This window comes from Phyllostomus discolor, chromosome 2 (assembly GCF_004126475.2).
Source record: "Phyllostomus discolor isolate MPI-MPIP mPhyDis1 chromosome 2, mPhyDis1.pri.v3, whole genome shotgun sequence".
NCBI classification, from domain to species: domain Eukaryota; kingdom Metazoa; phylum Chordata; class Mammalia; order Chiroptera; family Phyllostomidae; genus Phyllostomus; species Phyllostomus discolor.
This window is the reverse complement of record NC_040904.2, coordinates 89,865,131-89,891,676: the sequence shown is the minus strand read 5'-3', so window position 1 is coordinate 89,891,676 and position 26,546 is coordinate 89,865,131. Positions and strand designations below refer to the sequence as shown.

Sequence of the window (26,546 nt, the reverse complement as noted above, 5' to 3'; positions counted from 1 at the left end):
GTAACATAAATGTTATTAAAGCCTTATGTCTTTCCACTTTTTATACTAAAAGTTATACTAATAGAAGTTCTGAAACTTTCTCTCTGTCCAGATTACTTTGCATATCCCTTATTAAACTCACCCTATTTCTGACCAAGATTATACCCTTTTTGACCAGGTAACATCTGGAATATAATAGTTCACATTTGTACACAGTTCTGTGGTTCATCTGGCACCTATTAAGTATTACCTCACCTTGCAATATCACATTTTAGTTTTATTTATGGTTCTTCAATAAGCTTTTACTTACTTAAAACATAGAGATATACCACTAATGTCTGGAAGACTGAAAAAAATTTTATTAGTTAATCATTTTACCAAAACTCTTTTCTTGATAATTACAATAGCAAAAGAGTAATTTCTATAAAATGAGATTTAGAGACTTTTAGTTGGTTTGAATCAAAATGAAAAAAGAAAAGGAAAGAAAAATTGGAGTTAGGTTCTCTAGAAATTCTGGTTTAAAATGTGTAAACAGATGCAGAGAATAATTCTTCTCTTGGTTCCAGGAGAGTTATGATTGTGATTCTTCATACATAAAAATGAGCATATGCCCTGAAGTATCTTGTTACACTAAAGAACTACTTATATTTAAAGTTTTCAGTTGGTTGGCAGCCAATCCAATTAGGCAAAATAGAGCTTTCTCTTCTGTACTACAGAGAAAGAGATATTTCATACTATGGTCCTCAGGCAAAGGTAAAGAGGAAAAAAAACATAATTTCAATTATGGAGTTGCCTAAATATTCCTTATACTTTCCCTTCTGCAATCTACTTACCTATTGATGATTTTCTTTGATATTAAAAGTTATTTGATATTTCTGAGTTAATACTGATTGTAACTAAATTTTTTGTATATATTATATTATATTGTATTATAGTATTATATTATGGGACTTAATTTCAAAAATGCCTTAGGAAGAGAAATTCATCAAATAAATTATAAGCCAGAATCTTAACACTCTGTATGGGAGGATATTACCAGGATTTCTATTTTTACTTCATATATTTCTATATTATTTAAATAAGATTACATTTGGGAAGAAGAAAACATTTGTGTATAGAAAAAGTAAATAAGAACCAATATCTATTTGTCTATCAAATCTATCTATCTATCCATCCATCTATCTAACTAGTGTTTCCTTTATAACAGGTACTTCTCTGAGTACTTTCTATTTTTCTTTCAATCCTATGTGATCTTCAAGCAAGTTACTTAATGATTCTGAGTCTAAAGTAATAGAAAAATTGATTGTATCTGTCTCATGAAGTGGTTGACAAGATTAAGTGAGAATATATACATATGTATTTCTTATTTAAAACAGTGCCTGGAACTCTCCATGTATTGATTGAATAGTTGTTAGCTATTACCCATAGAATGTGAGCTCCATGAGGCTAATAATTTTTGCCTCTTTGTCTTAACTTCTATATTCCTATTACCCAGTATTAAATAACTTACAATATGTGCTCAATAAATATTAAGTGAATGAATGATCTTATAATTTAGGTATACTGTGATCCCCACTTTACAGGTAAGAAACTAAGAGAGAGAAATTAACTAAAATGGCAGAGATCACATAGCTAGTAAATAATAAAAGTGATTTTAACCCAGCCAATTTGACTCCAGGGGTTTGCACACTTATCCCTTCTATCTCTACTAACAAGATAAAAGGGAGATAGAAGGAAAATTAGTTATAGAAAACTGAGATCTGATTAAGGCCCTTTAGTCCTTCAAGATCTACTAGAGATATCATGAAATCACAGTTTCCTTAAAGAACTTTCTGAAACTGAATGTAGAAAAAGATACTCTTAGTTAAGCATAGTCTGCCTTTGAAGCAGGAGAAATGTGTTCCACAATTTTAGGATGACTTCAACAACAACAAAAAATTTAAATGTTAAAACCAGTAATAAAAGTGTAAATTCCAACCATTTATTCATGCCCAGAAGGCAGAGGTTTTACTGCATTTTAAAGTTTTATTCTCCCAGAAGGCATTCTAAGTTTTCCCCCTCCAAATTCTAGAAAATTAACAACATCTTCCTCTACCAGTTGTGATGCTGTTTCCAAATGAAGTTATGTACTAAAATCACTCTTTTAACAAAGAGCAGGGGTCAAAGGTCATGAAAAAAGCTGTTTCTCCAGGTTTGTCCTGAACAGCACTCTGAATCCTACATTGAAATTTATTCATCTCAAGTGTCCTAGGAAGAGAAGTTCATCAAAAATATTATAAGTCAAACTTAACAGTGTGTATGGGAGAATATTGTCAGGACTCTTGAAATTCATTCATCTCAAACCAAAATCATTACTCTGACTCCAATGTATATTGCTATATGCACACTCAAGGCATATTCAATCATACGGACTTTATTTCAAGGACCTATTGATTATTTATATAAATAAGATTTTGTTAGATGATGTATTGCCAAGAGAGCAATAATGCTATTAAATAGTGAGGAAGGATCTAAGACAAAGATACTAAAGTAGGGAGATCAAATATTAAATATCAAATTGAGTTTTAAAAATACCTTTGGAGAGTCAAAAACTTAAAATATGAAGTATATTAATGTGCTCATTCTGTCCATTCAGAAAGTTTCCCTTCAGTGGTTTTGCCTCTGGACTCAGTAAGGCTAATACTTGTAGTCTCTGAATTTACTTGTTTTCTTTCTGCCATTTATTATTTAATGAGGAATTTTATATGAAGCAATTTACACGTGACTTTTGATTAAAGAAATTGTCCTTTGATTTTTAAGATTTTATCTTTTTTTTTTGTTTTTTGCTGTTGCCTTTTGCCTTAGACGGGAGATAAGGAAGTTTCCATGTCATAATAATAGACTGACTATGACCAGCCTACACACAACGGAAATGTACTGGAAAGCTATATAAACTCAACTGAATCACAGGAGGCTTAGAAATTAGTCTTGGGTAACAGGTAGGAATCAAAGCTCCCTGGAGGCAAGGGCAACAAAGGCAAATCAGTGCAAGTTGCCTGATCTGAACCCCACCATGGATAATGAGCCCCCAACTATTGCTAGCATCACTCTCCCAAGGTTGCAAGTCCTACGAAGAAGCATTTACTTTTCTAAGCTCCTGTATGTACCTAATATAACTTCCTCCACTATGCAAGGACAGGAAGGAAAGGGAGGAATTGTATCCCCCTCTAAGATTATATGCAAATAAGAGGGTAGCCCACGGGGAGATCAAGGTGCTATTAGAAACATGGGATTGAATACTTACACTGCAGTCAAAAAATTACCAATACCCAGTACATACACATAAGTAAGTGCAGAAGTTGGTCGAAAATTAGGCATGATCAAAAGATACTGTGTACTCTAGAAGGAACTCTCAAATTGAATGGGGCCATATCCTAGATGTGAGACCATGAATGTGTAGCTCAATGTCTGTGGGTCTGTTTCTTCATCTATAATACTCTCAATATAAGGACTGTTTTAAGGATTATTAATAACCCACCTAGTGTTACTGTCCTCACTAAAATGACAGCACTCTGCAGGGATGACAGGAACCTCTCTGCATTCACCTATCCTCAGACATTACATCCCCTGACATTTGTTCCTCTAGACTAATATCCTAATGACACCTTGTATTCTCTAGCTGTAAAAATCTGGCACACTGCCTCAAATTATTGAAAATACCACAAACTGGCCTTGATTCAGCCAATATTCTCTCAACCAATGCTGAGAAATGTATCATTATCTATCTCTTTAATGTTTAGTATAATCTATTCTGATCATCCCAGATTTTCCCTTTGCTATGGAGAGACCTTATGAATTCATTGTTTGAATAATTGTTTCAAGAGAAGTAAGAACTTGCTAAATCATTAATTCTTATCAGCTTCACTTTATAAATCTTTATTTATTTTATGTTGGCCATTGCATGGTCATATTCTTCTGAGGAAAGCAGGCTTTTAAAAAATAAGATTGCAGTTGCTAATGACATAACTTAAAAACTGATTCTTTCCAGTGGGCCACACTGTAGACATTGGTGACTCCAGTATCAAAATAAATGTAAATACTTAAAATGCAACCATGGGTTCCAAAGAAGGTCACATTTCTAGAAGTTAGTTGAGTCACTATCATGTGAATGCATACACATGAAAATGCCTTTTCCTTAAGAGTCACTAGCCATCCCACTCCTTGGAACAGATGGCCTTCCCAAGTACTGAGATCCCCAGCTCTACTTTTTGTTTGACTCAACCTTAGAAACAAGGGCTGATTTTTAGTGGAAGATCTGTTCTTCCTGTTGTTAGTGCATAAACCAACCAGGAACTTAACCATAAACCATGAACTTACACAATAAAATTAAAATGTAGGTATAAAGGAGCTGTACGGGATTTAACAATTACAACAAATATCCACTTTTCCCATGGATTATTATCTCAATTATAGGTAATTAGCAGAGAAATAGACTTGTGTAAACTTATGTTATTATTAATGAAGGTGATAATTATAGTTTAAAAGAGTGTCAATATAATCTTTTATAATCCTTATGATCCCTTAAATAGATGTTAATTATCTCATTTTCATAAATATAAGGTTAGGTTATTGCAAGTAATTGTATTTTTTATTTATAACATTAAAGGTAACATTTGTTTTAGAATTACATGAAATCAAGCAGCAAATCTTTCAGTTGGAGGGCTCTTGTGTGCTAATATGTTCATTTGTACTACATGTAAATATTACTTGATTTAGAAAGCAAGCAATAGACTCTACACTGATTAGTTTACAGCGTAGCCACATTATTTTATTTGTTTGTGAAAAATTTGGTCAAATATAAGTGACATTTTTGTTCCATGTGATATTACACATTACCCACTTACTTTGCATTCCAAAAGGATTATATTTAGGCAGATGCTAATGCTAGTTTTTTTTCTTTTTGTGTAATAAGAAGAGATTAGCGGGGGAAAAAATACCTAAGTAGAGAAAGTTATATACTAATTGCTGAAACCTCATAGTACTTCTTTCCTCCTTCTTTCTTCATTTCTTCCTCCCTCCCTCCATGCCTTTCTTTCTTCCTTTCTTTTCCTCTCCTTTCCTCTCTTTCTTTTCCCTTCCTTCCTTCCTTCCTTCCTTCCTCCCTCCCTCCCTCTCTCTCGCTCTCTCTCTCTTTCGCTTTTCTGCTTCAGGTTTATTTGTACAAATAGCCAAGGAGGACACCACCTCTATGCAGACTGCAGCCCGAGGGTCACAGCAGTCCTTCCATTCTCACATCCACAGGCAGGGGCCTTTCCTGTGGAGCTTGGGTGGGGTCCTGGGCACCTGCAAGAACCTGAGTATGGTCTGTAGCATGAGCCTGAGCTGCAGCTGCAGCCTGTGGCTTGGTTTGAACCTTGGCCTTGGACTTTGGCCAATAGAGCCTGAGACCCTTGGTGATGTGAGCACAAGCACATTCCCCAAGCTTGAAGTGAGCAATGTAGGCAAGTGGATTGAGTTTGTGGCTGTTACCCTTTGGGATATATCTTTGGGCTTTACAAGGTCCTTGGATAGCCTCAGCACAGGTGCTCATGGCTTTAGCACTGTTGGCCTGCATCTTCTTCAGGTCCTCCTTGTTGTGCTTCTTTACAAAGTGCATGGTCCTCAGAAACTCAGGGTCCGCCCCTTTAAGAGATTCACATCTTTGTAATCTAGGTTTCTTGATGCCATTTCTGTGCCATTTTCAGGACTGGTTATGCATACTGTTGTTCTTAGACTCAGCCATATCTGCACCAAAGCCTGTGGTTCCTGCATTGCCTGGAACCAGAAGAGATCTTCCTTCCTTCCTTCCTTCCTTCCTTCCTTCCTTCCTTCCTTCCTTCCTTCCTTCCTTCCCTCCTTCCCTCCTTTATTTATTTATTTAAATTATATTTTATTGATTATGTTATTATAGTTTCCCTAATTTTCCCCTCTTTGCCTCCCTCCACCCAGTACCCCCCACTCCCTCAGGCAATCCTCACACCATTATTCACGTTCACGGGTCATGCATGTAAGCTTACTCCATTTGGCTACTCCATTTCCTATACTGTACATTCCCATGTTTATTCTGTAACTACGTATTTGTACTTCTTAATCATCTCACCTCTTCACCCATTCCTCTAAACCCTCTTCCATCTGGCAACAATCAAAATGCTCTCCATATTCATTACTCTATCTCTGTCTTTCTTATTTGCTTAGTTTATTTTTTAGATTCAATTTTTGACAGGTTTGTCTTTATTGGCATAGTTTTGATCTTCTTCTCTTAAATAAGTCACTTTAATATTTCATACAATACTGGTTTGTTGATGATGAACTCCTTTATTTTTTTCTTACTAGGGAAGTTCTTTATCTGCCATTCAATTCTAAATGATACCTTTGCTGGGTAAAGCAATCCTGACTGTAGGTCCTTGTTTTACAGGATTTTGAATATTTCTTGCCAATCCATTCCAGCTTACAAAGTTTATTTTTAACTTCCTATTGGTAACTAACTGCTTGTCCCTTGCTGATTTTAAGATTCTCTCTTTATCTTTAATGTTTGGCACTTTAATTATGATGTGTCTTGCAGTGGGCCTCTTTGCATTCATCTTGTTTGGGACTCTGTTCTTTCTGAACTTGAATGTTTATTTTCTTCCAAATTAAGGAAGTTTTCTTTCATTATTTTATCAAATAGATTTCTAATTTCTTGTTCTTTCCTTCTCTTTCTGGTACCCCTATGTTGTGAATGTTGGAATGCTTGAAGTTGTCCCAGGAGCTGCTTACTATATCCTTATTTTTTGTATTATTTTTTCTTCTTATTGTTCTGATTGGTTGTTTTTTGCTTCCTTATGTTCCAAATCATCGATTTAATTCCTAACTTCATCCATTCTACTGTTGTTCCCCTGTAAATTGTTCTTTATTTTAATTAGTGAATCCTTCATTTCCATCTGGATCTTTTTTATGCTGTTGAGGTCCTCACTAAGTTCCTTGAACATCCTTATAACCAGTATTTTGAACTCTACACATGATAGATTGCTTATCTCCATTTCATTTAGCTCTTTTCCTGGTGTTTTGATCCGTTCTTTCATTTGGGCCATATTTCCTTGTCTCCCCATTTTGGTAGCCTGCCTGTGTTTCTATCTATGTATTAGAGCTGTTATGACTCACCATCTTGATAGGGTGGTCCAATGTAGTAGGTGTCCTATAGGATCCAGTAACACAGCCTCCCTATCACCCAAGCTGGGTATTTGAGGTGTGCCCTTTGTGTGGGATGAGTACACCCACCTCTTGTAATTGAGCCTCAGTTGCTGTTGGCAAGTCAATGGGAAGGATTTACCCAGGTCAGTCAGTTGCAAGGATTGGCTGTGACTACTGACCATCAACCTCTACCCTCTATGGGGGATGAGCTGTGCAGAGGCAGAGTGGTGGTTCTACAACACTGTCTGTAGCTGTCCAGTGGGTCCACAGGCTCTGGGGTTTCCTGGGTGGTAAGGTCAAGGTCAGTACCTATGTTTTCCTAGGGCCATTCCACCTCAGCTATAGAGTAAACTGAGATGACTACTACTTGTGCTGGGCTTGGAGATTCCCAAGTGAAGCCAAGCTGTGAAACTAGGCTGGTTTCTGTTAATTCTAGGCCTGGGGCCACTTAGCAAGCAGTACAAAGGCTGGGGGCTTACTAAAGCCAGCTGTTGCATGTTTGAAAGGATTTAGGACGTTGTGAAGCTTGAGCCAAGACCAACGATTCATATGGAAAAACTACTGTTAACAACTGTAAGCTGAGTCAGATGGAGCCTCAGAGAATCTCCAGGGCAGGTCAAACAGTGTTAGCCAGGTGGATGGAGTCTCAGATATGGCACCTGCCTGCCCACATTGTGGCTCTGCCTGCCTTTTTGTCTAGGAGTAAGCTGTCCAACAACTCTTGCCTAGATGCCAGCTGCCACCTTCCTCTATGCCACTGGTGCCTTTCAAGCTGCTACTCCAATGCTAGAGCTCAGAGGGAGTGAGTTTGAGTAGGTAAGTATGTGTATGGGGTTCTTTAAGAGGAACTGCTTTGGACTCTTGCTGTTTCTTTCACTGACTCAATCCCTGCTGGTTTTTTGCAGCCAGAAGTTATGGGGACTTACCTTCCTGGCACTGGTACCCTGTGCTGTGGGGCCCTGTATGTGGCTGGGGCTCCTTGTTCCCAAGATTTTTCTCCCAAATTTTTATCTACCACACATGTATGTGATCAGGCCATTCAGCGTCTATGCACCTCCTACCAGCCAGGATGGATATAGTTTTTTTAGTCATGTAGTTGTCAGACTTTTATTCAACTAAATTTCTGCCATTTTGAATGATGATTGTTCTATAACTTAGTTGTAATTTTGATATGGTTGTGTGAGGAGGCAAGCCTTGTTTATCTATGCCACTATCTTGACCTGAAGCCCCATTTCCTTTATTTTTCAAAAAAAGTTTTGTAATCCCCCTCTAGATTCTAAGTTTCAAGAGCATAAAGACAATGTCTTTTATCTGATATATATGATATTCTTGGATCTTTGCACAGAACCTAAGACAGGAAAGTGTTCATGTATTTAGAGCCAAATGAATATCTACTGCATCCTAAAAGTATTCCCAGATCATTCCCTCATGGCTCCACAATCACTTCACTCTATCACATTTTTTATTCTCAGCCTTTTGGGGCCCATGGTTGATATAATCTCAGTTAGAAGACAAAGTTTTTTCTTCTCTCGTGCACAATGTAATCTAATTGCAAAAATAAAAGTATACCTTTTGAAACAATTTTTAAGTGGAAATTTTATAGTATACAGGAAGAAGAGAATAATGCCCAAGACACTTGAAGAACACAAAGAGTTGATAGGATTGTGGAGATTCAAATGACAGCCTGGCTTTACTTAGAAGATTCATTTGGTAGAGTAATAAACTAGGTAAATCCCTTGGCAAGTGGGATGGGGAAACTGAAACAGAGAGCTAAACAAATCCAAGCAATTTACAGCCATATAATAAATTGCCAGATTCTGGAAGATGGTGGTGAGGTAGATGGGAGCTGAATCCACTTGCTTGTACACCCAACTGGTACACTTAAGCTGATCTTCTGAGGAACAGAATAAACAACCAGCAAAATTCCAGCTGATAATGAAATTTGGAAGCCAAAGTTTGCAGAGGATGTTTAAAATTGGACAGTAAGCAGATTTTATAGGTCAAACAGGTTCCCTGGGCCCTGTACTGGAGACTATAGCTGCCATAGCAGCTTTACAGAAGAGCCAGGTCAGTGATTGTGACATTGCAGCTCCCTCCCCTCCCAAAGTGGGGAATTCACAGACCCATGACAGGAGAGACCCATGCCTTTAGATCCTTAAAGTCACTGGGGGGATAAAGATGCAGTAAGAGACACACAGCTGGTGGTGTACCCCTGGCTGGGACTGTGGTTGCAGGCTGGGATAGTACCAGAGAAACTGGGGAGCCAGGTAACACCTAGAGATGGGAGAAGTGAAGGGCTGTGATTTGGCATGACCCAGATAGGACCTAGACTGGTCAGAGAGTTTGTCTGTGTGGAAAGCTGGGCACTTGTTACAAATGACCACCTGCAAACAAGGGGAATTCACTCAAAAAAGTCTCTCAGCTGGGAAGTGGCTGGGTCAGAGAAGAAGAAGGAGGGGAACACAATTTGCTCCCATGCAGGGCACCTCAAAGAGTGATCAAAGGGAAGCAGCAGAGATTCTGAGAGGGAGCATTCCTTGGAGAGATCTAATTCAATAGAGGAACTCAACTGCCCTGAAGGGACTTTGTGCACACGCAGCACCCGAGCCAACAAAGAGGGAGAAGGACAGGTGCAATTTGCTCCCACTCAGTGCACCCCACAGTCTAATCAAAGGGTTGCACAACTAGATGGATTAGAGGTGCCAGCCTGGCACATATACACAGTGGACAGTGTGGGCTGCACAATGCTCTGAGGGCATGGAATAGAAACGACGCCTGTGGGTATTATAGACCAGACATAGCCCCCATGCTCAAGTAACCACAGGAAAGGGGGAAAAGAATGGAGCCCAGCCCCTCCCTGCCTGCAGCACCCAGGAAGAACAGCAAAACCTGTTTGACAGGTTTAAAGTCAGTAGGAGGCTATTTGTTTTTTTCTAGTGTAAAACAATAAGACCTGGAGCTGTGAGAAGACCAAAGACAGATCCAGAAAGAAGCCAGAAGGCTAAGACCAACAGCTGAGACAAATTTCACTTTACTACCCTTCAGAACTTGCGTTTTATTTCTTTTTTATTTTTATTATTTAATTTTTTTAATTTTTAATTTTTATTTGTTTCACTAAGCTTGTTTTTGGTTTTGTTTCTTTGTTGATTTCATTGTTTGATTGGATTTCTTTACTTTCCCTTTCATATTGATTTGTATTTTTCTTCTTTTATTTCACTCATATTCCAATAACACACTACTCTTGGTATTTTATTTTTATTTTTTTACTCAGATTATATATTTCTAATCATATTATTGTTATTCAAAAATCCCACATAGCACCCTTCCCTGGTCTTAATCCATTTCACTTTCTTCCTGAGCTTATTACCATTGTGGTTAACTTCATTCTCTCACATACCAGTCCAAGTTTCAATCCTTACTCTCACAATATCTCACCATCTAAACTTTCATAAGTGCTCTGCTTTCTAAAGTCAGCTCACATTCTTTTTCTCTTCTAATAAAACTCTTGACTCTTTTTTACCTTTTATAAAAAGTGGCTAGATGGGTGAAATATCATAGTTATTGCTGTACTTCTCCAAAGGATCTCCTCTGTTCTCTACTTGTTAGTACTTTAAATCCCACAGAAGTCTCTTCTGCTGTCTTACTCCATTTCACCTTTGCCCTGCCTCTGATCACATATAAGACATGGCAGGAGTTGTGAATACCAGTAAACCCATTAGAGAGGTGAACCCACCAACAAAGGAACCATCAACAGGTAAAGCCCAAGTACAACAAAAGAGCCCACACAAATGGAAAAAAAATGCAACCCTAGAGCATCCAGAAAATAAGACAAAAGAGACCACACAATTGAGCCCCACAGAATTCCTACCACAGAAGTTCACCCTACAAAGACAGCTAGCAAAGCAGAGCATCTGGAATCACAGACACAAACAGAGTCATCTAAAATGAGAAAATAAAGAACAAGGAGAAAAAGAAAGAACATTCAATCAAAAGAAATGGAAGAACTAAATGAAATGGATGCAAGCAAACTATCAGATATAGAATTCAAAAGAATGGTGATAAGGATGCTCAAGGAACTCACAGAGAACTACAAAGAACTACAGTGAGAACTACAATAGTAGGAAAAGGAAACAGAAACTATAACTAAGTACCAGGAAGAAATGAGGAATATAATTTCTGAAATAATAAAAAAACACACACTAGAACAAATTACAAGCAGACTGGATGAAGCAGAGGACCAGATTAGTGAACTAATAAATAGAAAGAAACACCCAGGCAGAGAAGCTGTATGAAGAAAGACTCAAAAAATATGAAGATAGCTTAAGGGAATTGCAAGACAACATGAAATGCAACAACATTCAAATCATAGGAATACCAGAAGGAGAAGAAGCAAAGGATAAAAACACTGTTTGAAAAAATAATGACAGAAAATTTCCCAAACCTAGACAGGGGAACAGCCATGGAAGTTCAGGAAGCACAGAGGGCCCCAATCAAGATGAACCCAAAGAGGCCCACTCCAAGACACATCATAATTAAAATGACAAAAATTCAAACACAAAGAGAGAACCTTAAAATCAGCAAGGGAGAAACCAGAAGTAACATACAAGGGAGCCCCAATAAGGCTAGCAGCTGACTTCTCAATGGAAACACTACAAACCAGAAGGGAATGATAAGAAATATTCTAAGAAATGAAAAGCACAGGCCTGCATTCAAGACTACTCTACTGAGCAAGGCTGTCAATTAAAAAGGAAGATGAAATAAGAAGTTTCCCAGATGGCAGAAGGCTGAAAGAATACACCTCCACCAAACCAGCATTGCAAAATATGCTAAAGCAGGGGTGTCAAACCGATTTTCACCAGGGGTCACATCAGCTTCACAGTTGCCTTCAAAGGGCTGAATGTAATTTTAGGACTATATAAATGTAACTAATCCTTAACAGTTAAGTGAGAGCTCAGTGCTGCTCGGTAGAAACAACATGCTGAACTGGATAAAACAAGGTGGAGGGCCAGATTCAGCTCACAGGCCTTGTATTTGCCACCTGTGTGGTAAAGTGACTGCTTTAAGAAGAGGAAGAAAAAGAGCAAGAGAGGAACACAGGTATGAAGGGAGTAAAATCGAAATGAATTAAGTACCTATCAACAATAACCTTAAATGTTAATGGATTAAATGCTCCAATCAAAATACATAGGGTAGCTGAATGGATAAGAAAACATGACCTGTACATATGCTGCCTACAAGAGACCCACCTCGTAATGAAAAACCTATACAGACTTAAAATAAAGGGTTGGGAAAAAAATATTCCAAGAAAATGGGCAGGGCAAAAATCAGGGGGAGCAATACTTATATCAGACAAAATAGACTCCAAAACAAAGGCCATAAAAAGAGACACAGAAGGACACTTCATAATACTCAAGGCAAGAATTTATGAAGAAGACATAAAATTACAAACACATATGACCCAACACAGAAGCACACAAATATGTAAGGAAAATCTTGGAGGACTTCAACAAAGATATAGACAGCAACACACTTATACCAGGGGATTTTAACACCCCACTATCAAAAATGGATAGATCTTCCAAACAAAATATCAACAAGGATATTGTGGCATTGAACAATGCCCTAGATCAAATGGACTTAAACGATATATATAGAAACTGTCATCCCAAAAGAGCAAAATACACATTCTTTTCAAATGCCCATAGAACATTTTCAAAGATAGACCACATGATAGGATGAAAAACAAGCCTCAGCAAATTCAAGAAAATTGCAACCATATCAAGCATTTTCTCTGACCACAAGGGACAGAAACTAGAAACCAACCTCAAGGAAAAAACTCAAAACACTCAAATTCATGGAGACTGAATAACATGCTATTAAACAATGGATGGGTTAAGAATGAGATCAAGGAAGAAATCAAAATTTTATGGAAACAAATGAAAATGAACACACAACAATCCAAAACTTATGGGACACATAGAAATCAGTCCTGAGAGGGAAGTTCATAGTGATACAAGCCTACCTAAAAAAAAAAATGGAAACATTTCAAATAAACAACCTAACCCTAAACCTACAAGAGCTCAAAGAACAACAAAGACAGCCTAGAGCAAGTAGAAGGAAGGAAATAACCAAGATCAGAGCAGAATTAAATGACATAGAGACTAAAAGCACAATTCTAAAGATCAATAAATCCAGCAGCTGGTTCTTTGAAAAGATAAATAAAGTTGACAAGGCCTTAAGCAGATTCATCAAGAAAAAAAAGAGAGAGGACCCAAATAAACACAATCAGAAATGAAAGAGGAGAGATTACAACTGATACTACAGAAATACAAAGGATTGTAAGAAATTATTATGAAGAATTATATGCCAAGAAATTTGAAAACCTAGGTGAAATGGACAAATTTCTAGAAAAATATAATATTCTAAAACTCAATGAAGAAGCAGAAAGCCTGAACAGACCAATAACATCAGATGAAATTGAAGCAATAATCAAAACCTCCTGACACACAAAAGCCCTAGACCAGAAGGTTTCACAGGAGAATTCTACAAAGGATTTAAGGCAGAGATAACCCCTATCCTTCACAGACTATTCAAAAAAATCTAAGATGGAAGACTCCCAAACTCCTTTATTGAAGCCAACATCATTCTAATCCCAAAACCAGATAAAGACACAACAAAGAAAGAAAACTACAGGCCAATATTGCTGATAAACATAGATGCTAAAATCCTCAATAGTACAATGCAGCATCCAGCAATGCATTAAAAAGATACACCATAATCAAGTGGGATTCATCCCAGGGATGCAAAGATGGTAGTATATCCACAAATCAATAAACATAATACATCCCATAAACAAAAGGACAGACAAAAACCACATGATAATATCAATAGATGCAGAGAAAGCATTTGATAAGGTAGAGCATCCATTTATGATAAAAAAAAAAACACTCAGTAAAGTGAGAGTAGAGAGAGCATCCCTCAAGACGATAAATATCATATATGAGAAACCTACAGCTAACATCATATTCATTGGGCACAAACTAAAATCTTTCCCACTAAGTTCAGGAATTAGACAAGGATGTCTGCTTTCACCATTTCTATTCAACATACTACTGGAAGTCCTAGCCAGAGCAATCAGACAATAAAAAGAAATAAAAGGCATACGTATTGGAAAGGAGGAAGTAAAACTGTCACTATTTGCAAATGACATGATAGTGTACATATTTACACAATGGAATCCTATGCAGCAGAAAGAAAGAAGGAGCTCCTACCCTTTGTGACAACATGAATGGAACTGGAGAGCATTATGCTAAGTGAAATGAGCCAGGTGGTGAAAGAAAAATACCATATGATCTCACCTATATATGGAACCTAATCAACAGAACAAACAAGCAAGTAAAATATAACCAGAAGCATTGAAATAAAAAGGAAACTGACTAATCAGAGGAGAGGGCAGTGAGGGATAAGAGGTGAAAATAGGGGAGGGCCATCAAGGAACATGTATAAAAGACACATGGACAAAACCAAAGTGGATAGGTTAGAAGGTGAGGGGTGGGTGTGGGGGAGACGGGAGCCCTGGTGGGGTGAACATGGAGACAACTGTTCTTGAAGAACAATAAAAAAAGAGAAAGAGAACCCTATAGATTCCACCAAAAATCTACTCGACCAAATAAGCAAATTGGGCACAACATCAGGGTTCAAAGTCAATATTCAGAAATCAAAGGAATTTTTATACACCAACAATGAAAGATCAGAATAAAAAATCAGGGGGATAAATCCCATTTGTTATAGCAACAAGAAAATAAGGTACCTAGGAATAAACCTTACCATGGAGGTGAAAGGCCTATACTCTCAGAAGGTTTTTGTCTCCATTCAGTTTGTGTCTGCTCACAGGCAAGTCTAAGAAGGATGGTACAAATGGTAGAAAAAAAAAAAAAAAGGAATGGAGTAGACACAAGGTGGCTTCAGTGCTGTCTTAGTCTGTTCAGACTGCTGTAATGCAATACCGTAGACAGGGTGGCTTATAAACAATAGAAATTTATTCCTCACAATTCTGGGGTCTGGAAGGCTAAGATCATGGCTTGGTTTCAGTGACAACGCTCTTCCAGATTGCAGATTGCTCACTCACTTGGCCAATAGTAGAGCAGAGGCTCCACCCTCATGACCTCAGCTAATACTAATTACTCTGTAAAGACCCCACCTCCTAATACCATCACATTGAAGAGTAGGATTCCAATATTTGAATTTTGCATGCAAACTTTAGCCCATGGCAAGTTGGCAAGTCGAAAGTACAGAAATTAGTTTCATAAGTTTCTGAAACAAAAGGAAAAAAGACCTTGTTTGCTACAGGAAAAAATAATTACATACATAGTAAGAAAAGCTAAATAAGAAGTCATTAGAGAGAAAGGAAAATAAATAAAAACTGGTTAAGCCTTGTCAGTGAGTGTCATCGAGTATTATTTTCAGTGAAAATTTGCCTGAAACATCCAAAGTATTTCTTTAATTTTCCCTTTTGGTAATATTGCTTTGAGAGGAGGTAGAGGTAGCACTGAGGATTTATAGGAAATACTAAGTGATTGCGGAGCCAGTGCTGACCTTTGTTGTTAATGTTGAAGTGATTCAAAAATTGGGAGACATATTTGTGGCATTAAATGCTTCTATAAATGAGAGTAGTCATATTTCTCCCTACAATCAGAATGCCCCCTAGGAATAAATGCCAGCATGCAGGGTTACACATTCCTTTGCATTCTGGTGTTAGTGAAACTGGTCACTCGGAATACTTTTATGCCAAAAAATATTTCTTTTTATATAGGGTAGATCAGCAAAGGACTATGATATTTACAGGGCTTCCAGGAAACTTGTATATAGGCAACAATTTCAAAGATCACCAAAACTGAAAGGCATAGCTTATCTTTGGGAAGAGAGTACTGCCAAAGAACTGATACTAAGAAAAGCTACTAATGATCAGAACTAAGCAAATCATTTCAAATGGACACTAAATTTGCTTTAATGTGTTTTGATAGTGAAGGCAAAAAGAAGTCTGTTAGGGATTTCTAAAAACAAAATGCATACATATTCATCTCCAGACTTTTTCTCTATCATTTTATTCAAACAAAGATATACAAAATAAGAAATGTTAACTGTCATAATGATGAAAATTTAAAAGCCTTAGCTTAAAAGAGAAAGAATGGGCATTTTAATTTAAAAACAACTTTGTCTCCCTACATATAAATTATTCACCATGTCTCTAATGTAAATTCAGCCCTATGTCGTTTTATAGATTTTAATAAGATAAAGATTGAGATGAATCTTTCGCTTTAAAGTTTCAGATCCCTGAAGTAACATTTACTTAAGCAAAAGTTTAAACCAAATATATACACAGGTTTCTATAATTTAAATGGTACAATACCTTTTTTACCCTTGGGGGCTCAGAAACATTACAAGATTTAAAAAACATTGCTTTTAAAATTTCTCTCCTGGAACTTAAAAGTTTGACTAGGGGACTTCTGGCCAAGATGGAGGAGTAGGTAGACACATTGTGCCTCCTTGCACAACTAAAAAGACAACAAAAAATTTAAAAACAAAACACAACAAGAACTGACCAAAAACTGAACTATATAGAAGTCCAACAACCAAGTTAAAGAAGAAACATTCAATCAGACTGGTAGGAGGGACAGAGATGGGCAGCCAGGCAGAGAGGACTTGTGGCAAGGCAGCAGCTAAAGGACCAGGTGGGTGAGGCAGCGGATTGCAGACTAGGCAGTCCCACATTTGTGTTCAGATAAACTGGGAGGAACAACTGGAGGGCAAGGCAGACCGCAAAACCCAGGGTTCCAGTATGGGGAAATAAAGCCTCAAACCTCTGACTGAAAACACCTGTGTGGGTTGAGGTGGGAGAAACTCCCAGCCTCACAGGAAAGTTCACGGGAGAGACCCACAGGATCCTAGAACATACACAAGCACACCTAGCCAGGAATCAGCACCAGAAGGGCCCAATTTGATTGTGGGTAGTGGGGGACATGACTGAAAACAGGCAGAGAGCAGAGCAAACACCATTGTTCTCTCTAAGACCCCTCCCACACATACAGCATCACAACACAGTGACCTGGGTTGCCCCACCCTGATGAACACCTAGGGCTCTGCCCCTTACTACATAACAGGCACACTGAGACAAAAAAAAAAAAAAATGGCCCAAGTGAAAGATCAGATCAAAGCTCCAGAAAAAATACAACTAAGCAACAAAGAGATAGCCAGCCTATCAGATGAATGGTTTAAAACACTGGTAATCAGGATGCTCACAGAATTGGTTGAATGTGGTCGCAAATTAGATGAAAAAATGAAGGCTATGCAGAGTAAAATACAAGAAAATTTACAGAGAAAGAACAGTGATGGGACGGAAACTGGGACTCAAGTCAATGGTGTGGGCCAGAAGGAAGAAAGAAACATTCAACCAGAACAGAATGAAGAAACAAGAATTTTAAAAAATGAGGAGAGGCTTAGGAACCTCCAGGACATCTTCAAATGTTCCAACATCTGAGTCATAGGGGTGCCAGAAGGAGAAGAGAAAGAATAAGAAATTGAAAACTTACTTGAAAACATAATGAAGGAGGGCTTCCCTAATCTGGCAAAGGAAATAGACTTCCAGGAAGTTCAGGAAGCTCAGAGAGTCCCAAAGAAGTTGGACCCAAAGAGGAACACACCAAGGCCCATCATAATTACATTACCAAGATTAAAAATAAGGAGAGAATCTTTAAAGCAGCAAGAGAAAAGGAGACAGTTACCTACAAAGGAGTGTCCATAAGACTATCAGCTGACTTCTCAAAAGAAACCTTGCAGGCAAGAAGGGGCTGGAAAGACGTATTCGAAGTCTTGAAAGGCAAGGGCCTACATCCAAGATTACTCTCTCCAGCAAAGCTTTCATTTAGAATGGAAGTGCAGATAAAGTGCATCCCAGATAAGGTCAAGGTAAAGGAATTCATCATCACCAAGCCCTTATTAGAGGAAATGTTAAAGGGACTTATTTAAGAAAAAGAAGATACAAAATATGAATAGTAAAATGACAACAAACTCACAGTTATTAACAACTGAACCTAAAACAAAAACAAACTAAGCAAACAACTAGAACAGGAAGAGAATCACAGAAATAGAGATCATCTGGAGAGTTATCAGTGTGGGAGTGTGTGGGGAGAGAGGGGAAAATGGTACAGAGAATAAGTAGCATAAATTTTAGGTAGAAGATAGACAGGGGGAGGTTAAGAATAGTTCAGGAAATGTAGAAGCCAAAGAACTTATATATATAGGACCCATGGACATAAACTAAAGGGGGAGAATGCAGGTGGGAGGGGTGCAAAGGGCAGGAGGGACTAAAGGGGAAAAATGGGACAACTGTAATAGCATAATCAATAAAATAGATTTAAAAAATAGTTAAACTCAAAAAACATTTGATTGGGAGTAAAGAGATCAATTCTCATTATTTAGAGAAAAAATTATTTAATCTTTGCACTATAAATTATCCCTCAGAATTGAGAAAAACAGAATCCAATTCTACTGTGCCTTAGTATGTGAGCTCATCTATTAAATCAAAGAATGTTGCTCAAACTTGATAATTCAATAATTTATAGATCATATGTACATAGCTGAAATCATTTGGAATATATACAACCTGGAAGTTCAGAGGCAATTCAATAGAATCAATAATGTAAAAGGTCTGTCCAGAAGGTATCCAGCCATGTAATATGAAAAAAGAGATATTTATTGAAAGAGATACAAGAAACATTATAAATAGGACAATGATGTCTTAGTCCCCTTCAAAGTAGGCACCTTGAGACCTCACGCAGTTCTAATCACCAGCAGTTGCCTCATCATATTTTCCTGAATCTTGTTGATGATCTGAAATCTCTTCCATTTCAGAGGTGATTTTAGTTTTGGGAAAAGCCAGAAGTCACAGGGCACCATCTGGGCTGTAGGGGGCTGAGTCACCTGGGTGATTTTATGTTTCACCAAAAAACTCTGCACAAGTCATAATGCATGAGCAGGTGTATTCATAGGGCGTGTTCATAGTGATAAGAAGCATCCAAATGGTTTCTGCAGAGGAATGTTCAAGATTAATGCAAACTTTGATACAGAGTTGTTGCTCTACTTGCTCTGTCATTTTGAATGTGATGGCCACACACTACACATGCTCACTCAATTGTATCTACCACCCCCACTGACTAGCACAGTGAAGTTGTCATTGTTCATGCATACACATTCCAATCCACTCTCCTTGGCTGCCAGGTTGCATCCATATCATGCAAACCATTGTCATTATATTAACTGTGGCTGGACTTCATACAACTTGCAAGTAAATTTAAGAGTTAGTAGTCATAGAGGAGTTGGAGACATAGGAAACACCAGAATTCTGTTTCCCCACCCAGACAATGCACTGGTAGAATCTGATATAACTCGTTTGGAACTCTAGAATGTATTGAATGATGAAAGGGAAGGCTTAAATGGTAAATTGTGATTAATTTCAGTCAATTCTAGCTCTTAGTTCAGGAGCAGATACCCATCCCTCACACCTGCCCCCTGACAGGCAGCTGGATACATTCCTGGAACAACTTGCATGTTTCTTGCAGAAACAAGTGTGGACAATAAGAATCTTGTTCACCAAACTACCAAGGATCTGTGCTCTGATTGCCAATTGCTTCTGATTGCAGAGGTACAGACAGAGAGGAAGATTTTGCTGCACACTTAGCCCCCATTGTTGTAAGTACCTACCCTGATAACTAAAGTGATTTCCATGCAATTTAAGAGATTTCCCCCATTCATTTTTCTCTTTTTACCTATTGGGGAGTCATTTATTTAAGGACTCTGATGTTTGAAAGCAACCACATATCCATGGGAGTTTAGAAAGTCACTGTGTGTGTTCAGGAAAAGTGCAAACTCAGAAAAGACCTGAGAAGACTTTAAATCACCACTGGCACAGGGACACTGTGCAATAATACAAAATAAACAAACAAACAACAACAAAAAGTAAACCCCAGAGAAGAGAGAATCTGATCTCCAGAGTTACCATATTTTCAATAACGACAAAAAATCACAAGACATACCAAGTAACAGGAAGGTAGGGAATATTCAAAGGTGAGAAATAAGTCAAAAGAAACTATCCCTGAAAAAAGCAGATGGCAGAATTACTAGGCAAAAACTTTAAAACAACTGACAAGGATTTTCATAGAGCTAAAACAAGATGTGGGCAAAGTCAAGAAAATAATGTATGAATAAAATGGAAATATTATTAATGAGATAAGCACAAAAAACAACTAAAAAGAAATCCTGGAGCTTAAAATTATTATAACTGAAATAAAAATTTCAGTAGAGGGATCCAAATGTGGCTTTGAGCAGCCAGAGGAATCAGTGAACATGGTAATAGGATGGACAATGAAATGATCAAGCCTGATGTACAGAGAAAAAAAAAAGATTGAATAAAAGTGAACAGAACCTAAAAGGCCTTTGAGACACCATCAAGTGGATCAATATGCACCTTGTGTTTGTCTCATAAGAAGAGAGAGGAAGGGGAAGATAAATTATTTGAGGAAATAATGTGCACAAACTTTTAAAGTTCAATGAAAAACAAACTTTCAAGAAACTCAAAAAACTCTAAGCAGAATAGATTCAGAGACCTGCACTGACACACATTAAAATCAAATAACTTAAATCCAAAGTAAAAGACAGAATTTAGAAAGAAGCAAGACATAAATGACTTATCACATATAAGGGAATCCCCAATAAAATTATAAATAGATTCACATCAGAAACCTTGGAGACTAAATGACAAAACATTGATATACTTAAACTGGTGAAGAATAAAAGCTGTTAATGAAGAATCCTATATCTGGCAAAACTGTCCCTCAAAAATGTGGGTACAGTTAAAACATTCCCAGATCAGCAAAAGCTTTTGGAATTTATTATCATTGGACCTGAATTGCAATAAATACTAAAGGAAGAATTTTATTTTAAATAGAAAGACAGTGGACACTACCTCAAAGCTGTATGAAAAAAAATGAAGATCTTTGGTAAATGTATTTACATTGGCAATTATATCAGGTAGTCTTACCGTTGCTTGGGTTTGTAACTACATTTTTTCTACATCATCTAAGAAACTAATGAATAAAAAACAATATTATTCCATGTGTTTGGATATACAATGTAAAGATGTAGTTAGTGACATCAATAGCTGACAGTAGAGATGGAGTTGTAAAGGAGCAAAGGTTTCACATGTTACTGAAGTTAAGCTGGTATAAATTCAAATTAAAATCTTATGACTTTAGGATGTTAGATACAATTCCCATTGTAACAGCAAGGACAGAGGGTAGAATAGTAGTTTCCTGCAGCTGGGGAAAGGGAAGAGTGGAGAGTTATTACTTAATGGGTAGAGGGTTTCAGTTCTACAAATTGTAAAAAGTTCTGGAGATGGATTGTGGTGATGATTTTACAACAGTTTGAATGCTATTGAACTTTATTCTCAAAGATGGTTAAATGATAAATTTTATGTTATGTATTTTTTCTATAATTTAAAAATAAATAATTTTAAAATGAGTAGTCATGAAATTAAGTGAGAACATTCATTATGGTTTTGTATCTTTTGCATATTTCAATTTACTTGTATGGGTGCAGTTCCACCACAGATCCAGTGAAGAAGTGCATTTCTCAATGTCATAGATGATAAGGTGACATGAGAAAAGGGTCAAAGAGTTAAGCTAATGTGGACCCTGACTCGTGGGGTCTGTGACATTGTGGATGGGGGAAAGACATTCACACAGACTACTGAGTCCTGTGGAGGAAAAGGGAGGGTGGCTTCGCTCTCAAGGGGAGCAAAAAAGCATGACCTCTGCCACGACAGGCCTTTATTTCTATCTCTCAGCACATTACATGATGGTCCTCATTTACTATGCACAGGTGTATAGGTGGTTACTTTTACAGAAAGCAAAGGAGTAAATGCCACTAATCACATCACAGAAGAGGGATATTTGCAAAAGAAAAGGCAAAAGTGGTTGATCCGGTTACATTCATCCTTGGAAGGTTTAGCATGGATTTTAGGAAGTTACTTTGCAGTAAATGTCCTCACTTCATGGTGAGGGAGTTTTTTAGCAAGAGCAAGACTCAAAGTGGCCTAGGCACATTGCAGGCCTGATTCACCACAGGAGAACCTATCTGTGGGCATGGATCCTGTGCATCTCCGAGTGGGAGCTGGGCCCATGCCATGCAGAATGGTCTCCTACATTAAGCGTATACAAAACATAAATTTAATGACTGTAAGCTGATCACTAAAACTCTAGCCATTAACATCAGACTGGTAACAAGAGGAAGCAGAAGACAACAAAAGGGTCCTGACCTTAATGAGTCGACTTCCTTCATACAGCCTCCCTAGAAGTGCCAAACACATTTCAGAGGACAGAGTTAGTCATGTTCTATACATAGCTATAAAGAATTCTTGCTAAAAATCATGCTATTTACTAGAAGAAAAGGGAGAACACATATAGAGAGTGCATGTAGAAAGCAAATAACAGTATGTTATTGCCTTTGTCACAGTATGAAATTATGTCCTCTTTAATGAGTCCCATTGGGAAACAGGACTACAGAAGTTGATTTAGCCTTGAGGGAAGGAGATGTTCTCCTTTAATCAAAGCTAGGGACAAGGCCATTTAGGCAAAATATGTGAGTTAGACAACAGTATGTTTTTGCTCATCCATCTGTCTCTTTATCTTCTTCTCCCTTGGGCATACCTATCTTTCAAGTCATAAAAATCCTCATGCATTTCTCATCCCTTCACTTACAGAAGCTTCTTTCAGAAAAGAATCTAACAAATTCATTTTCATTATGGTTTAAATGACTGAAAAAGTCCAATCACTCATCTGAACAGGCTAAACATTTTTAAAGGGAATGAAACCTGGACTAAAATGTGCGACATCTCATTGGTGTGGGTTCTAGCTTATAAAGAAATAGTTTAAGGGATATGTGGAGCTTTCTGTAGCTTCTGTAATGATTCCATCTTGGCCATTCTCTATCTGAATGCTCCTAAGGATATCACTGGCTAGTGCTACACGGTTCAGTCTTTTAGACTGTCAATCTGGCAACAGCTATTAAATTCAGTCTGAGACCAAATAGAAAGGAGAATTTTGCAACTGGATTGAATAAAGGTTAATAGCATGAAAGATGCTGAAATCACGATCAGATAGCTGTGGGACTCATACTTCTCACAACTTAATCAGTGAATGCTAGGAAGTTAAGTTAACCTCATGACATCTAGTAGAATTGGCCCAGGACAAGTTTTTGTTTATGATAGAAACACACTTAGTTTTGTTGTCATTGAATAGACAAATAGAATTAACTGATGGCTTGCCACATGCCACCAAGAGATATCTTAGGTAACACATCTGATAGATGACAGAATAAAAACGCTGCTTAACATGAATTTTATTGCATCTTAGCACCTGCTCCAGCCAACAGTCATTACTATCTAGGAGAGGCTGTGCTCAGATTATCATTATTTCTGTTTCTTTGCATTCATATTCTGCTGACTACTGTGTAAGGTAAAATTGATAAATGGAGAGACTGATTGTGAGTGGCAGAAACCTGTGGCTGCAAGTTCTTTGCAAGCCTGGACTATTTGGAAAGGTTGGGAGAGGGTATTTTTTATGTAATTGGAATTATTGTCTAGATACACCTCTCTCTCTCTCTCTCTCTCACACACACACACACACACACATTCGACTTCATTCATTTTCCCCTCACCCCATCTCTCTTCTCTAATAATTTTTATCAAAGTATCTTCGCTTTATAATAGAGATGAAAAATATGTAATAACCAGGACAAAACCATCAGGCCAAAAATCCAAATTTCTAATCAGTAGTATAAATGCTAGAATTGTAGGGCCAGGCATAATACTCAGAATAGACAGGCCAATTGTTGAGATATGGAAATTTCTCTTTATAAATGGTATATTTCTGCTACTCCAAACTTTTTTAATATATCCTTGCCACAGATCCCCCTGGTGGATCTACATATTGAGGCTACCCCAAATCCTTAAGGTAGCCTCAATATGTAGAACTTAAGGAGTTAAATCTTGGTGTGGCAGGGGGCCAGCAGGAGGCAGCTCCTGGTGTCAAATCTGAATATTCTAAACTGATGTTACTTTCATTTTTAACTGCTAGACTACCTTCCAAAGACTCAGAGAAGACTGCTGTGGAATAGGAAAAAGAAAATGAATTTCTTTTTTTTTAATGTAATGGCTTTTTGTTATTATCACTTAGCCCTAGGCACTTAGTCCTCTTGGACCTTTGGCAAGGAACTGAATCAGTATTCTTTGCCTGTCAAACTGTTTTTAAGCAGGCAATATTGACTCTGAGTAGACCAAAAAAGCAAAAGAACATACTGAATTCATGGTTGGAAGACCCCTTTATATCTATGAGATAATTCAACTCATTTTATGTGGCCTAGTGTAACCCTTGAAACCTTTGCTTATTAATCAATATAATGGATTTATTGTTATATATTATTTGTAGATATCCTATTATTTATAAGACTCCAGATGATTTAAATTTTGTTTTGGATAGTTCTTTCCTCCCAAATTAAATAGGCATAAGAATCTTTCCTATCTTTAGCAGGATTCATTTCTTTTCTTTTTTTTTTCAATTTTATTTTAATTGTTGTTGCAGTACAATTTTCTATTTTTACTCCCATTCCTGCCTACCCACCCAGCCCTCCCCTCCTCCCTCCCATTTCCACCCACCCCTAGTTTTTATCCATGTGTCCTTTATACTTGTTCCTGTAAACCCTTCCCCTTTTCCCCTGAAATTCCCTCTCCTCTCCCCTCTGAACTCTGTCAGTCTGTTCTTTATTTCAGTGTCTTTGGTTATATTTTGCTTATTTCTTTGTTTTGTTGTTTAGGTTCCTGTTAAAGGTGAGATCATATGGTACTTGTCTTTCACTGCCTGGCTTATTTCGCTTAGCATAATACTTTCCAGTTGCATCCATGCTGTTGCAAAGGGTAGGAGCTCCAATAGCCAAGTGTTGGAAGCAACCTAGATGCCCATCAGTAAATGAATGGATCGAAAAACTATGGTACATTTACACAATGGAATTCTATGCAGCAGAAAGAAAGAAGGATTCATTTCTTTTCAATCACAGTTAACAATAGTATTCTTGGCAGAAAGCACATCTTCTGCCATGTTATTATGTGCCTGTCTTTGAACCATTCTGTATATGGTGCATGATTAGGTCTGTACAGATTAAAATAGCATGGGAGAGACAATTTAAAAATTGGGGTGAGTGAGTCTGAGCATTAGAGACATTCCAGTACACATGCACCTCATAAATCTTGTTGTTAAATCTGCAGTGGGTGTGATGGAATGTGCAGCTCAGGCACTTTCCCCTTGTTAGTGCAAAATTCAATTGTAAGGGCTCACAAACAGCTTCCTGAGGAATAAAGAAGTAGCTGGAACAGAAAAGATTTTTTGAAATCTGAAAGTTATCCTACTTGGATGCAAATACACCAGTCAAAAAAGCTAACACCTGTGCTGATTTTAACCTTGTATTCTAACTAAATACATGCTACAATATTATTTAGTAAAAGGAAATCAGAATGGCTTTTAGCATATTTAAATGGAACTGATACTATCAACAAGTCTTCTATAAACAGTTCACGGATAAATTATGGTCAATGGTGGAAAATTGCTAAAGATTAGGCTCATGATAGCATGTCTGGGAGCTGAATATTTTCTTTTTTTTTTAAAGATTTTATTTATTTATTTTTAGAGTGGGAATGGAGGGAGAGACAGAGACAGAGAGAGAGAGAGAGAGAGAGAGAGAGAGAGAGTGAGAGAGAAACATTAATGTGCGATTGCTGGGGGTTATAGCCTGCAACCCAGGCATGTACCCTGGCTGGGAATCGAACCTGCAACACTTTGGTTCGCAGCCCACGCTCAATCCACTGAGCTATGCCAGCCAGGGCGGAACTGAATATTTTCTTCAATAATTTGTACTGTTATATAACAAACATATTAACTATGATCATAACATAGATATGATCATAGGTTAGAGCAGTTGTTCTCAACTTTGTAGAGACATTAAAGTCTTCTGGGTGCTTTAAAATATACTGACACCTTGGTCATACCTAAAAAGATTCTGATTTATTCGGTCTAGGGTGTGGTCTGGGCATCCAAGTTTCTAAAATACCCCTGGTGAATTAAAAAAAAAATGTTCCCAGCTTTACTGAAGTATAAATAACAAATAAAATTGTAATACACTTAAAATGTATAATGTGCTCACTTGATATATTTAAATGTGGAAGGATTCACATAATCAAATTAATGAATACATCCCTCATCTCATATAGTTAC

The 26,546-nt window shown here is 37.4% G+C and overlaps 1 pseudogene; it reads right to left on the bottom strand.

Annotated features, from left to right (window-relative positions):
• Window positions 1-5,227: 5,227 nt before the first annotated feature.
• Window positions 5,228-5,740, bottom strand: LOC114488727 (annotated as a pseudogene).
• Between the last annotated feature and the right edge of the window lie 20,806 nt (window positions 5,741-26,546).